At 34.9% G+C, this 14,848-nt stretch overlaps 1 protein-coding gene across 1 annotated transcript in view; it reads left to right on the forward strand.

Moving 5' to 3' along the window:
• Positions 1–14,848, forward strand: part of LOC127433694 (membrane-associated phosphatidylinositol transfer protein 2-like) — a 694,725-nt gene that overhangs the window by 124,614 nt on the left and 555,263 nt on the right. The gene's annotated exons all lie outside the window — the stretch shown is intronic.

The following is a 14,848-nucleotide window of genomic DNA, read 5'->3' on the forward strand; positions in this document are numbered from 1 at the left end:
AAACTCTTTAAATTGCGTTCATTAGAAAGAGTAAAATTCACATAAAAATATTTAATTCTTTGAATGTAACTTTAAATAAAAATGTACTTTCACAGAAATACACATGATGGCAGCAGAGGGCTGTTTTTCTTTATTTAGGCTAAAAGAATCAGTATCACAAACAAGTTTTAAAAGTGATTAACAACTAATATTATATATATAGTTACTAATTAAATCAGAAACTATAGACATATATGGCATTCATAAATTATGGATCCGTTTTTTGCTACTTATTATTACTATAAATAATAATAATTGTATTATTATTATTATTATTATTATTATTAAACATCATCATATTTCCCCACAGTCTTAATTTTTTTTACATAAAGCACAACATCAATAAATTATGCAATACTAGTTAAAACCATAAAAACCTTTTGATCCAATCTAAAGGTTTATGCTTAAATCCTTAAAGGTGCACTCAATAATTTTTAACTCATTTAAAAAGTTTAACTCCTAAAGACATGAATTGTAATTTTGCAATATATGTAGAAAATCATGAGCACTCACATTAAAATGAAGACTCCAGTCATATCAGTAACCTTATAAAAGCGGTTTTATTCTACATGGAGAGGGTCCGCACATGGGAATCACATGACCAGCCGAATACTACTCGATTAATCTCAGTAACCGTCCTCTTATTGGACACTTTCACCCATTGATTAAAGTAATCATGGCTGACTGTAAATACTAAATGTCAACAATGGCATCTGAAACTGAAAACTATTGATTTTAAATGATGCTGCATCCAAGCCGCTAAGTGTCAGTGTAGACAAAAGTTACTGAGTGCACCTTTAAAATACTTATTTAAAAATATGTATAGCTTTAAAACCTCCTGTCTTAGTTCCTTTTTCAATAGCTTTGACTCAACAACAATGAGATCCTAATTTGCTTGGCATATAATGATTTGAATGAACGCTGTACGCTCATCTTTAGAATGAGAAAATGTGCTGTATGTGTTTGCTGAAAACATCTGCGAGGCCTGGCACACTACCTTACTTCCCTCGCCTTGAACTGTGCTGTCAGTCTTCTTTATAATGACAATCCTTATTGGAGATGAATGAATCTGTGCACTCTCACTGTCAGCTGAACGCACCTCCTCCTCAGTCCCGCTGGAGTTCACATCACATCACTCTCTCATTATCCGTTTCCCCAGTAACAGTGAAATAGCCCTGCCACAGTTTAAGAGAATGTGTGTCAGTTTGTTGGGTTTATACAGGAGTATAAAAGGCCTAGATTATTTCAGAATTGAACTATTCACTATAGTTAGTGGTGCTAAAGCAAGCATCTTTATTTTATTAGGTATTACTGTTAATACTTATAATTAGGGCTTTGAACAAACCCCAAATCCTATTTTTTTAAACGTACATACAGGAATGTATGATACCTCAAATCAAGTGGCGTATTGAGGAGAAATATGCTTTTTTTTTTCCCCAGAGTGATTTCTATTGAATTTTCAATTGGCAAACAATAACAAGCGAACCATTCCAAAGACTCCTTACACTCTAAAAAAAAACACTTAAAACACCTTAGCAACGGCATAGCAATGTGCTATGAACATTCAGAACACCTTAGCAACTGCATAGCAACGTGCTACGAACATTCAGAACACCTTAGCAACTGCAAAGCAACATGCTAAAACCCTCACAAAAGCTTACCAATGGCATACCAACATGATTAAAACACAAATAACACCTTAGGAACTGCATTATATTACGTTAAAAAAGACTCTAAACACCCTAGCAACTGCATAGCAACATGCTAAACACTCTGAACACCTTAGCACCTGCATAGCATATATGCTAAAAACACTCAGAACACCACAGCACCTGCATAGCATTATGCTAAAAACACTCAGAACACCTTAGCACCTGCATAGCATTATGCTAAAACACTCAGAACACCTTAGCACCTGCATAGCATTATGCTAAAAACACTCAGAACACCACAGCACCTGCATAGCATTATGCTAAAAACACTCAGAACACCTTAGCACCTGCATAGCATTATGCTACAAACACTCAGAACACCTTAGCACCTGCATAGCATTATGCTAAAAACACTCAGAACACCACAGCACCTGCATAGCATTATGCTAAAAACACTCAGAACACCACAGCACCTGCATAGCATTATGCTAAAAACACTCAGAACACCTTAGCACCTGCATAGCATTATGCTAAAACACTCAGAACACCTTAGCAACTGCAAAGCAATGCACTAAAAACAATCAGAACACCTTAGCAACTGCAAAGCAATGCACTAAAAACAGAACACCTTAGCAACTGCAAAGCAATGCACTAAAAACAGTCAGAACACCTTAGCACCTGCATAGCAACATGCTAAAACGCTCATAAAAACTTAGCAATTCCATACCAACCTGATTAAAACACTAATAACACCTTAGCAACTGCATAAAATAATGCTTAAAACTCTCAGGATACCTTAGCAACTGCATAATATGCTAAAAACACTCAGAACACCTTAGCAACTGCATAGCAACATGCTAATACACTCATAAAAGCTTAGCAATTGCATACCAACATGATTATAACACTAATAACACCTTAGCAACTGCATAACATTAAGTTAAAAAAGACGCCGAACTAGGGCTGAAACGATTAGTTGACATTATCGACAGCGTCGACAATACAAAATTGTCAACAAAAATTTTGGTTGTTGAATAGTCGTTTGATCTCATTTAACGTAACATGAGATCACATTAAACTCTAATGATGATGCCTGAGAGCAGCACTGCAGTTCGTGTCTGACTGAGGAGAGGAAGAAAACACAGCTCACAGTCCAGATGCACTCTAAACTTTCCAAACAGCTTCAGGTGATGTAGATCGCAAAGTATGAGGGAATTACAGTTGAAGTAAAGTTTGCATACCCTGGCAGAAATTGTGAAATTTTGCCATTGATTTTGAAAATATAACTGATCATGCAAAAAACTGTCTTTTATTTAAGGATAGTGATCATATGAAGCCATTTATTATCACATAGTTGTTTGGCTCCTTTTTAAATCATAATGATAACAGAAATCACCCAAATGGCCCTGATCAAATGTTTACATACCCTTGAATGTTTGGCCTTGTTACAGACACACAAGGTGACACACACAGGTTTGAAACAACCACACTGTCTTTTTCCAGAGCAGCCTGTATTTCTCCTGAGGTTACCTGTGGGTTTTTCTTTGTATCCAGAACAATTCTTCTGGCAATTGTGGCCGAAATCTTTCTTGGTCTACCTGACCGAATTTTCCACTTCTTAATAAGTGATTGAACAGTACTGACTGGCATTTTCAAGGCTTTGGATATCTTTTTATATCCTTTTCCATCTTTATAAAGTTCCATTATCTTGTTACGCAGGTCTTTTGACAGTTCGTTTCTGCTCCCCATGGCTCAGTATCTAGCCTGCTCAGTGCATCCACGTGAGAGCTAACAAACTCATTGACTATTTATACACAGACACTAATTGCAATTTAAAAAGCCACAGGTGTGGGAAATTAACCTTTAATTGCCATTTAAACCTGTGTGTGTCACATTGTGTGTCTGTAACAAGGCCAAACATTCAAGGGTATGTAAACTTTGGATCAGGGCCATTTGGGTGATTTCTGTTATCATTATGATTTAAAAAGGAGCCAAACAACTATTTTTTGCATGATCAGTCATATTTTCTAAATCAATGCCAGAATTTCACAATTTCTGCCAGGGAATGCAAACTTTTGAGCACAACTGTATACAAAATAAGTAAATACAGAAGCACTCTCATTGTGGAATAAGCAGAGCCGGAGCTCTTTAAAAGAAACACCCCAGCGTTACATCTTTAATGCAGTTATATTTAATCTGTTATAGCTCTATTAAAGTTCAAATAATACAGAAGCAGGTCATTAAATAACTTCAAACTCCGAAACTGGCATTTCTCTGTGCAGTCAGAGCCTCTTATATGAGTTGCGCGAATGTCCCTATCTAAGGGGGAGAGATTGAAACTGCACCCGGCTGATACACACTCGGTCGCGGGACGCTCATTCCTCAGGCACTCTTGCTGCAGCTAGATTATAACGTGATGGCTCACGACTTATTGAATCATAATATACTGTATGTGTCACTGTGCATTTCTTATTGTGAAGAAAATTGCCAATATGCAGCTTTATTAATGAAAGAGAGTTTGTTTTTTGTGAGTTAAAGATGGACTGAAGTGAACAGAAAGGTGAGAGAGGGTAGTCTTCACCACATTATACACTGCAACAAAATAGGTTTTTGATTTGTTTTGGCTTGTTTTCCAATATAAATATCTAAAACTCCTTTAAAACAACATACATTTTCTTTAGCAGCTATACTGCAGAAGAACAAATTGAAATGGAAAATAAGACAAAAACACTTAATAACAATAGGATTTTTTGCAGTGAATTTCTTTATTGAATTAAACTTAATAAAAAGTATTTCTTTCCCTTTAATTCAGTGAATGTCATTTAGAGGCATTTTTAAAAGGTGATTTTGTCCTCTTTATTGTTAGCAAGCACGTTTAATACAAACTTTTAAGTCGGGGCACAAGCTGAACAGTCGGTTAAGTGCTAATGATTAATTGTTACAATAATTGCAGAATAGTCCAATAATCATTCTAATAATCGTTAGATGAATCGATTATCAAAATAATCGTTAGTTGCAGCCCTACGCCAAACACCTTAGCAACTGCACAGCAACATGCTAAAAACACTCAGAATACCTTAGCAACTGCATAGCAATGAGCTAAGAACACTTAGAACACCTACGCAACTGTATAGCAACATGCTAAAATGCTCATAAAAACTTCGCAATTACACAGTAACAAGCTAAAAACACGAATAAAACCTTAGCAACTGCATAGCACAAAAAAACACCAAGAACACCTTAGCAACCACATAGCAACATGCTTAACAGGACACCTACACAACTTCATAGCAATATGCTTAAAACACTCAGAACACCATAGTAACTCCAAAGCAATGCACTAAAAACACTCAGAACACCTTAGCAACTGCATAGCAACATGCTAAACACTCATAAAAGATTAGCAATTGGATAGCAAGCTAAAAACACTAATAACACTTTAGCAACTGCATAGCATTACGCTAAAAATACTCAGAACACCTTAGCAACTGCATAGCATTACGCTAAAAATATTCAGAACACCTTAGCAACTGCAAAGCAACATGCTAAAACACTCATAAAAGCTTAGCAATTGTATAACAACATGCTAAAATTACTCAGAACACCTTATCAATGGCAAAGCAACATGCTAAAACACTCATAAAAGCTTAGCAATTGCATGGCAACATTATAAAAAAACTAATAACACCTTAGCAATTGCATAGCATGACGTAAAAGAACAATCAGAACACCTTAGCAACTGTATAGCAACATGCTAAAACACTCATTAAAAAGCTTAGCAATTGCATAGCGACATGCTAAAAACACTAATAACACCATAGCAACTGCATAGCAACATACTAAAAACACTCACAATACCTTAGCAACTGCAGAGCAACATGCTAAAATTACTCAGAACACCTTAGCAACTGCAAAGCAACATGCTAAAACCACTCAGAAAACCTTAGCAACTGCATAACAACATGCTAAAACACTCACAAAAGCTTAGCAATTACATAGCAACATTATAAAAACACTCACAGTACCTTAGCAACTGCAGAGCAACATGCTAAAATTACTCAGAACACCTTAGCAACTGCAAAGCAACATGCTAAAACCACTCAGAAAACCTTAGCAACTGCATAACAACATGCTAAAACACTCACAAAAGCTTAGCAATTACATAGCAACATTATAAAAAGACTAATAACACCTTAGCAACTGCATAGCAACATGCTAAAACCACTCAGAACACATTAGCAACTGCAATGCAACATGCAAAAAAACACTCAGAAAACCTTAGAAACTGCATAGCAACATACTAAAACACTCATAAAAGCTTAGCAATTGCAAAGCAACATGCTACAAAGACTAATAACACCTTAGCAACTGCATAGCATTACGCTAAAAACACTCAGAAAACCTTAGCAACTACATAGCAGCATGCTAAAAACACTAATAACACAGTATCAACTGCATAGCAACATGCTAAAAACAGTCAGAAAACCTTAGCAACTGCATAACCACATGCTAAATTTACTCAGAACACCTTAGCAACTGCAATGCAACATGCTAAAAACACTCAGAAAACCTTAGAAACTGCATAGCAACATGCTAAAAACACTAATAACACCATATCAACTGCATAGCAACATTTTAAAAACACTCAGAAAACCTTAGGAACTGCATAGCCACATACTAAATTTACTTAGAACACCTTAGCAAATGCATAGCAACATGCTAAAAATACTAATAACACCTTAGCAACTGCATAGCATTGCACTAAAAACACTCACAATACCTCAGCAACTGCAGAGCAACATGCTAAAATTACTCAGAACACCTTAGCAACTGCAAAGCAATATGCTAAAACCACTCAGAAAACCTTAGCAACTGCGTAACAACATGCTAAAACACTCACAAAAGCTTAGCGATTACATAGCAACATTATAAAAAGACTAATAACACCTTAGCAACTGCATAGCATTACGCTAAAAACACTCAGAACACCTTAGCAACTGTATAGCAACATGCTAAAAACACTCATAAAACCTTAGCAACTGCATAGCAATATGCTAAAACCACTCAGAACACCTTAGCAACTACAATGCAACATGCAAAAAAACACTCAGAAAACCTTAGAAACTGCATAGCAACATACTAAAACACTCATAAAAGCTTAGCAATTGCATAGCAACATGCTAAAAAGACTAATAACACAGTATCAACTGCATAGCAACATGCTAAAAACAGTCAGAAAACCGTAGCAACTGCATAACCACATGCTAAATTTACTCAGAACACCTTAGCAACTGCAATGCAACATGCTAAAAACACTCAGAAACCCTTAGCAACTGCATAGCAGCATGCTAAAAACACTAATAACACTGTATCAACTGCATAGCAAATGCATAGCAACATGCTAAAAATACTAATAACACCTTAGCAACTGCATAGCATTACACTAAAAACACTCAGAACATCTTAGCAACTGCATAGCAACATGCTAACACCACTCAGAACACCTTAGCAGCTGCATAGCAATGTCCTGCAACCACTCACTACATATTGTTTTTTTTTTTTGTTTGTTTGTTTGTTTGTTTGTTTTTTAGCTTCAAACAGACTTTTGACATGCTCTAACTGTAAACTATGTCTACAAAACTACTTTACCTGCTAAAACAGACATTAACCCTTGTATTTCTCTTTGCCCATGTATACAGTATGAACTTATTTTTCCTCACCCAGGTCTGACAAAATTATATTTTCATGCATTACACTTTAAAAACAGAGGGCACTCCATGTGGCATGCAACTCATTGGTCATTAGAATCATTGATTTAAAATGATGGAAACAAATGGAGGTCGATTTCAAAGGGAGATTTCCTAAAAATCAGAGCAGACAGACCCTTACTCCTGTGCATTCGAGCTGAAAAACACCCCAGACATTCATTGAAAAAGTTTGTCTCTTTTGTTTGGCATGGCATCATATCAAATCTTTTTGTGTGTGAGTTATCTCATACATATTTATACCAATTTCTTGTCTGAGATCAGACCTTATTAAAAAATCCACAATGGTATGACAGGACTGTTTATGGCTGTATGTCTGAAACAAGAGGTACAGAAGACTTAATTACTAAGAATACATGAAGGTTTATTTAAGAATGCTAAAGATAATGTCATTCTTGTAGGCTATATCAAGGGATCTGAGTCAAATAGATGTTGAGTACTCCATTTATGGACTTACGTGCCAATCTGCTGGGATAATTTCATATTGTCAGAATCTGTCTAACAAAATATAATTGTATTTCCTTATTGTTGCTTTGTCTGTTTTTGCTTTGTTCTCATAGGGCAAAGAAATTCCTCATCTAACCCTTTTATTCGGCTTGTCTGAAGCGAAGAAATAAATGTGTCATGCTGCGATTGCCATCATTCTTTTGCAATGAAAGGTCCTGTTGTCAGATATTGGCTTTTGGAAGGACCTAAACGGTGCATGTAATTTGACTAATGGCTTTTTCACTGAAAAAATATGCATCTTTTGCTAATGCATGTGCAAATTACAAGAACTAGATTTTTACATTTCCTGAAGAAAATATGAGTGGTGCTTGGCCATGCAAAACTCACTGTATCAAGTCTATGGGATTTTTTGGCCAGTTTTATCATCCACTAGGTAAAATTTCTAAGTCTGATTGCTTAGAAAAATCATTAAAAAAAAATCTCTCCTCAACAAGCTGCACGATTTGAGGCATGATTCATGTCTGTAGCACAAACAGTGAGGGATGAGTAACATGCTGAAGTTTAATTTATATGGTTAAGGGTTTACCTGATCCCGCAATGGAATAAAAAATGTAAAAAGGTAATGCTGACTTCTTTTCCCACAATTGTGACTTTATAACTCGAAACTGCAAGTTTATATCACACAATTTTGAGTTATTAAGTGAATAAGTGAAATAAAGTAGCATTTGTGGGCAGTAAAGTAAAAGACAGGTCAGTGGCAAGATAATCTTTGAGATATAGTTGAAATCGAAAGAAATAAAGTCAAAATTGTGAGATACACATGTGAGTGGATCACCCAAAACACATCTTAATACCAGGTGGAAACGGGGTCATTAAATAAAAGTTGTGAGACAAAGTTGCAATTGCAAGATTTAATGTCAAAATTGTGAGGTCGAAAGTCGCAATTGCAAGATAAAGTGACAAATATGAGAAATAGTAGAAACTACGAGATATAAAGTCAAAATGGCAAGATAACAATTCAAAATTGTGAGATATAAAGTCGGAATTGTGAGATATAAAGTCGAAATGGTGAGACAAAGTTGCAATTGTGGGAAACAAAGTCACAACTGTGAGATATAAAGTTGCAATTGCGACAAAGTCGAAATAGCAAGATATAGTTGAATTTGCGAGATATAAAGTTGAATTTGTGAGATATAAAGTCAATATTGTGAAACAAAGTTTAATTTGTGAGATATAAAGTTGATTTGCAAAATATAAAGTTGCAATATCGACAAAGAAACTGCAAGATATAAAGTAAAAATGGCAAGATATAAAGTCGCAATTGTGAGATATAAAGTCGGAATTACGAGACAAAGTCGAAATTGTGGGAAATAAAGTCACAACTGCGAGATATAGTCGGAACTGTGAGATATTAAGTTGCAATTGCGACAAAGTCGAAATAACAAGATATAAAGTTGAATTTGTGAGATATAAAGTCAAATTTGTGAGGTCGAAAGTCGTAATTGTGAGATAAAGTGACAAATATGAGAAATAGTCGATATTGCGAGATATAAAGTTGCAATTGTGAGATATAAAGTTGGAATTATGAGACAAAGTCTAAATTGTGGGAAATAAAGTCGCAACTGCTAGATATAGTTGAAACTTTGAGATATAAATTTGCAATTGCAACAAAGTCGAAACAGCGAGATATAAAGTCGAATTTGCGAGATATAAAGTCGATACTGCGAGATATAAATGTGCAATTGCGAAAAAGTCGAAATTGCGAGATAAAGTGACAAATATAAGAAATAGTTGAAACTGCGAGGTATAAGGTAAAAATGGCAAGATATAAAGTCGATATTGCAAAATCTAAAGTTGCAATTGCGACAAGTCGAAGAAACGAGATATAAAGTCAAAATTGTGAGGTCGAAAGTCGCAATTGCGAGATAAAGTGACAAATATAAGAAATAGTTTAAACTGCGAGGTATAAGGTAAAAATGGCAAGATATAAAGTCAATATTGCAAGATCTAAAGTTGCAAGTCGAAATAACGAGATAAAAAGTCAAAATTGTGAGGTTGAAAGTTGCAATTGCGAGATAAAGTGACAAATACGAGGAATTGTTGAAACGGCACAATATAAAGTCAAAATGGCGAGATATAAAGTCGAAATTGTGAAACAACGTTGCAATTGTGCGATATAAAGTCGGAATTATGAGACAAAGTCAAAATTGTGGGAAATAAATTCACAACGGCAAGATATAGTCAAAACTGTGAGATATAAAGTCGCAATTGCGACAAAGTCGAAATAGTGAGATATAAAGTAGAATTTGCGAGATGTAAAGTTACATTTGCGAGATACAAAGTCGTTATTGCGAGATATAAAGTTGCAATTGCGACAAAGTCGAAATAGCGAGATATGAAGTCGAAATAACAAGATATTAAGTCGAAATTGCAAGATATAAATTTGATATTGTGATTTATTTTTTATTTTGTGACAGGATCCAGGTCTCATACAAATCCTAAGTATAAACAATAAAAAGAGTGATGCTTGCCTTAACAAACACAATTAAATAAATATCCCATCAATAAATAGATCAAAATCTTGTGGCCCCTATCATTATTCATTTTATTCTTTCAGATCAGTGTATATAGAATTGTTTTTGTTTGGATGATTGAGGCAGTGGAGAGGAAGACAACACTTATCTCATGATGCATCAGTCTCTGAATGAAACATACTTTCTTACCACTCATTTTTCTTCCACACAGCAGGAGATGTATTATCCGGGGAATGGATTCAGAAGCCGCGCTCCCTCATTCCTAGTCTTTTTCTTCTCCTGCGTGGAGATTTGACAGGCGACACATGGGCTGATCGGGACCCACAGCAAGGTTAAGGGCAACTGAAAGACTTCCTCCGGGAAATCTGGTCACAAGCTTTGAAGTGCAGAATGAGGTTGTGTGCTTTGGAAAAACAAGGCAAGGTATTTGTCTGTGTTTTGTGTGTTCTCACCCCTGCTGTCTGTGTGAGATTTCAAGGGCCACACTCACATAAAAAGGAGAACAAAGAGCAAAAGACATCATGGCGAACATCTGAAATGTTATATATGACATGGCAAGACTGAGTATTACAACACAAAAGTAATCCATGAAGGTACTGTATATTTCCATTTTGATTTATAAACACAATCGCAACAAGCCAGTGTTGGTCTTTTCTTGTTGGGCTTGATCTTTTTTTATTTCCAATTTGACAAATCAACCTTGAGTTTTAATGTCTCTTTCAACATCATAGTATACTTATGTTTGAGATGTTTATTATTGCAATACCTCATTTGATATATGCTATGTTAACATATATTGCTGCATAAAGCATACTGTTTCACATACTATTTTTGATAAATAGTAGGCCGTATTCAGTGCACAATGTGTAGTATGAAGAAAAAAGTATGCTAGTATTTCATTCCGAACATAACAGCATGTGTATCTTATGACATATTCAGTTAATATATTGACAGGGTTGGGAGGGTTACTTTTGAAATGTATTCCACTACAGATTACAGAATACATGCTGTAAAATGTGATTTGTAATGTATTTCGTTAGATTACTCAAGGTCAGTAACGTATTCTAAATACTTTGGATTACTTCTTAAGCACTGGTAGAGTTTTTCACTTTTTTTAACAATACAAAATCTGACAGTACAATAAGACAAAATACACATGTTAAAAATACATTCTCTGAAAAATGTATTTTTACATATCTTATGCAGTATTGCTTCTAAAAGAAGATAAAGCAAACTGATCTTGTTTTAAAAAATTCTCATCAGGAATAAGATTTTTGCCCTAATATCAAAGGTCTTACTATATTAAAAAAAATTATGATCTAAAAAGGATTTTCTTGATAAAAAAAAAAATAAAAAAAAATGAGCATGTCTGGTAACAGGTGCATGTAAAATGGCTAGAAATAGTATTTTAGCTTAGCATAAAGGTACATGTTTACATGACAATTTACACAAGGTTTATTTCTATTTCTTCTGCTCCAAACTTCAAACTTACTCTGTCTGCTCGTATGAATGTAACACATCATAAGAAAGTGTTATACCGCTGTTAAGCGGTCTTTGGATTGCAGCATTTATATGGATAAATGTTTTCCAACTGAACAGACTAAATATTAAATGAAACAAATGACAATAAATGCAAGGTGATGTCTTATATCACATACAAATACATTTTTTGATAGAAAACTACATTTGTTCACTGCAAAAAATCACATTCTTACTTGAGTACAAGCTGTTTTATGGTTATAGGGTTTGTTGACATTACATCATCACGGAAACAAAGTTGTAAAATTGGCTATAACTTTACACAGAAAAGGTTTGTAAGTGAATTTATCACACTAAAATCATGTTTACACTCATATCCTTCATGTCTTGTGGCTATACTTTTGAAACAGTGAGTATTTTACTGTTTAAAAATTTGCCCCCATTTACTTCCATTGTAAGTGCCTCACTGAAACCCAGATTTGTGCTTTTTTTTTTAAAGAAAATGAGGAACGAGTCGAAATAAATTTTTGTGGTAATCAACATTGAGCTTAACTTGTATTGAACCCGGAACATTCCTTTAAGGGTTAGGGTTAGGCAAGGTTAACAGTGTAACTACAGATGTAATTAAATGCAGGTTCTTTAAATGTAAGTGCAATGCAACAACACGTATGTTCAAATAAGTACATTGTATAAAATGCTTTTTCTTATTTTAAGGATGTTTAATTATTTTTTAAGACAAAAATACTCAGTAAGAAAGTGATATTTTTGCAGTTAACAAATGTAGATTTCCATCAGAAAATGTATTTGAATGTGATTTAATACATTATTATGCTTCACCAGACTAATTTTTGTTTTGATACATCTGACAATGACAAATACACAAACTTCAAACTTCAGACCTACTACTTCTGCAAATGCAGATTATAAAATCTCGGTTTCTTTTGTCATTCCAATAGATAAAAAAGCAAACAAATAAATGCAGACAAGTTCCTGTCAGCCGATCTGTTGATTTTGGGAAGTGAATATCATTGGTTCTGAGGCCATGCATGCTTTATTTCTCATTTCTAGTCCATTAGCTGTCATTTATATGGCACTTTGATGATAAAGTCATTATCTTTCCTCTATTCAAAGCCTGTCACACCGCAGCACAGCCTGAGTCGCAATTAATTTTCTCTCCTGACTCACCGCACATATTGCATGAAGCTTACATTTATTTGTCAATTTCCATTCAGAAATGTGTATTCAGGTTTAATTTGTATCAACTTTCAGACTTATTTGATACTCAACAAAGCACCAATGTGTTAAGAGGGTTGATGTTGAAATTACAAAATGTAGAGATAAAAAAATAGATGTTCCTATCTGAGAAGTTACATTCCAGAATGTAAATTATTTACTACTGTCAGATCCTCAGAGTGAATATCCATCTAATCTAACATACACTGTTATTTGCTGGTTTGCTGGTGTTTCTTTTTAATAAATCAATAAGTACAATTCCCAGACAAGACTTGTGACTGATGCTCAAAGCATGTTTGGTGCGTGTGATGCTGCAACATCAGTAAACGCAATATTTTACAAACTCTAACAACCACAGAACTTGGTCTTCTGTGAAGTGTTTTTAAGCAGGAAAGTGCACTGGGTGAATTCAATGACTAATCTAGTTTTCTCATAAAACTTGTATTCATGGTACCTTCAGACATAGTCAAAACTATTTTCAAACCTTATAAAATATATGTCTGGTTATGTAAGTTTATGTTTAGGAAGGGCATTAAACTTATTTTTGAAGGGATTCAAAAGGATTCTGAGAAATGACTTATTGTCTTTGGAGAAGCATTGGTGCTTCTGATACAGACTCACAAAGAAGAATACAAGATGTCATACAATTAAATATCAGACGTGGCAAAACATTGCACAAACCATGGCAATGCCTTTCACATGTAGTTGTGTTTTGTCCTTTATTTGGACACTCGGTGGCGCTCTCAACCATAGATTATTCAATGGCTATGTTTTCATTGGCATACTTCCATACTTCTCATGCTATTTAGGCTGTATGATTTAAGCAGTATGCATGCTTTGCACCGTATGTGAATTTTCAGTATGCATGGAACAGCTGGATGACCTACAACTATATTTACCAAAATGTGAATTATACAACAGAGCACACGGCATGGAAAGTTTTATACCAAAAAGCAATGGATTCAACCTTATTTACATTTGGCAGACACTTTTATCCAAATCAACTTACAGTGTCCTTATTACAGGGACAATCCCTCTGGAGCAACCTGAAGTTAAGTGCCTTGCTCAAGGACACAATGGTGGTGGCTGTAGGTATTGAACTAATAACCTTTTGCTTACCAGTGTAGTGCTTTAGTCCACTACACCACCACCACTCCACCTTATCAATCAAGCATACCAACATTCTTGTTGTATATCATGCTGGTATTGAGCATGCTATTGTTTGTTCAAAAAATTAATACATTAAATTAAAATTATTAACAACAGTAGAAACAACAATATTTGAATAGCAAATCTGAGTTATGTCTACTTGCATCTAGTTAACCTTAATAGTCATGTTCATTCTATATGAACACCAAGTTAATTGAACTTAATTACATGCATACAGGGGTGGTGCCAGGATTTTTTCACAGGGGGGGCCAGGCAGGGTACCGTGAGGTGGGGGGGGGCTGGTTCAGTGAGGGGGGGCTGCTTACATATACAGTAGTAATAAGTAGTATGTTAGTATTTCATTCCAAATACAGCCAATACATTTTTTTCAGCTTCTCATGTGAGAAAGTGTGGCAAAATATGTCATCATCGAGCTAGATAAGCGTGTTTACATGCACGTTCTTACACTGATTATGCTTAATAAGCTGAAACGTGTGTGGTCATGTAACCTTAAATGTTTTTCCTTCATTGGGGTAAAGTCATAAATGGT

Source organism: Myxocyprinus asiaticus, chromosome 43 (genome assembly GCF_019703515.2).
Source record: "Myxocyprinus asiaticus isolate MX2 ecotype Aquarium Trade chromosome 43, UBuf_Myxa_2, whole genome shotgun sequence".
Classification (NCBI taxonomy): domain Eukaryota; kingdom Metazoa; phylum Chordata; class Actinopteri; order Cypriniformes; family Catostomidae; genus Myxocyprinus; species Myxocyprinus asiaticus.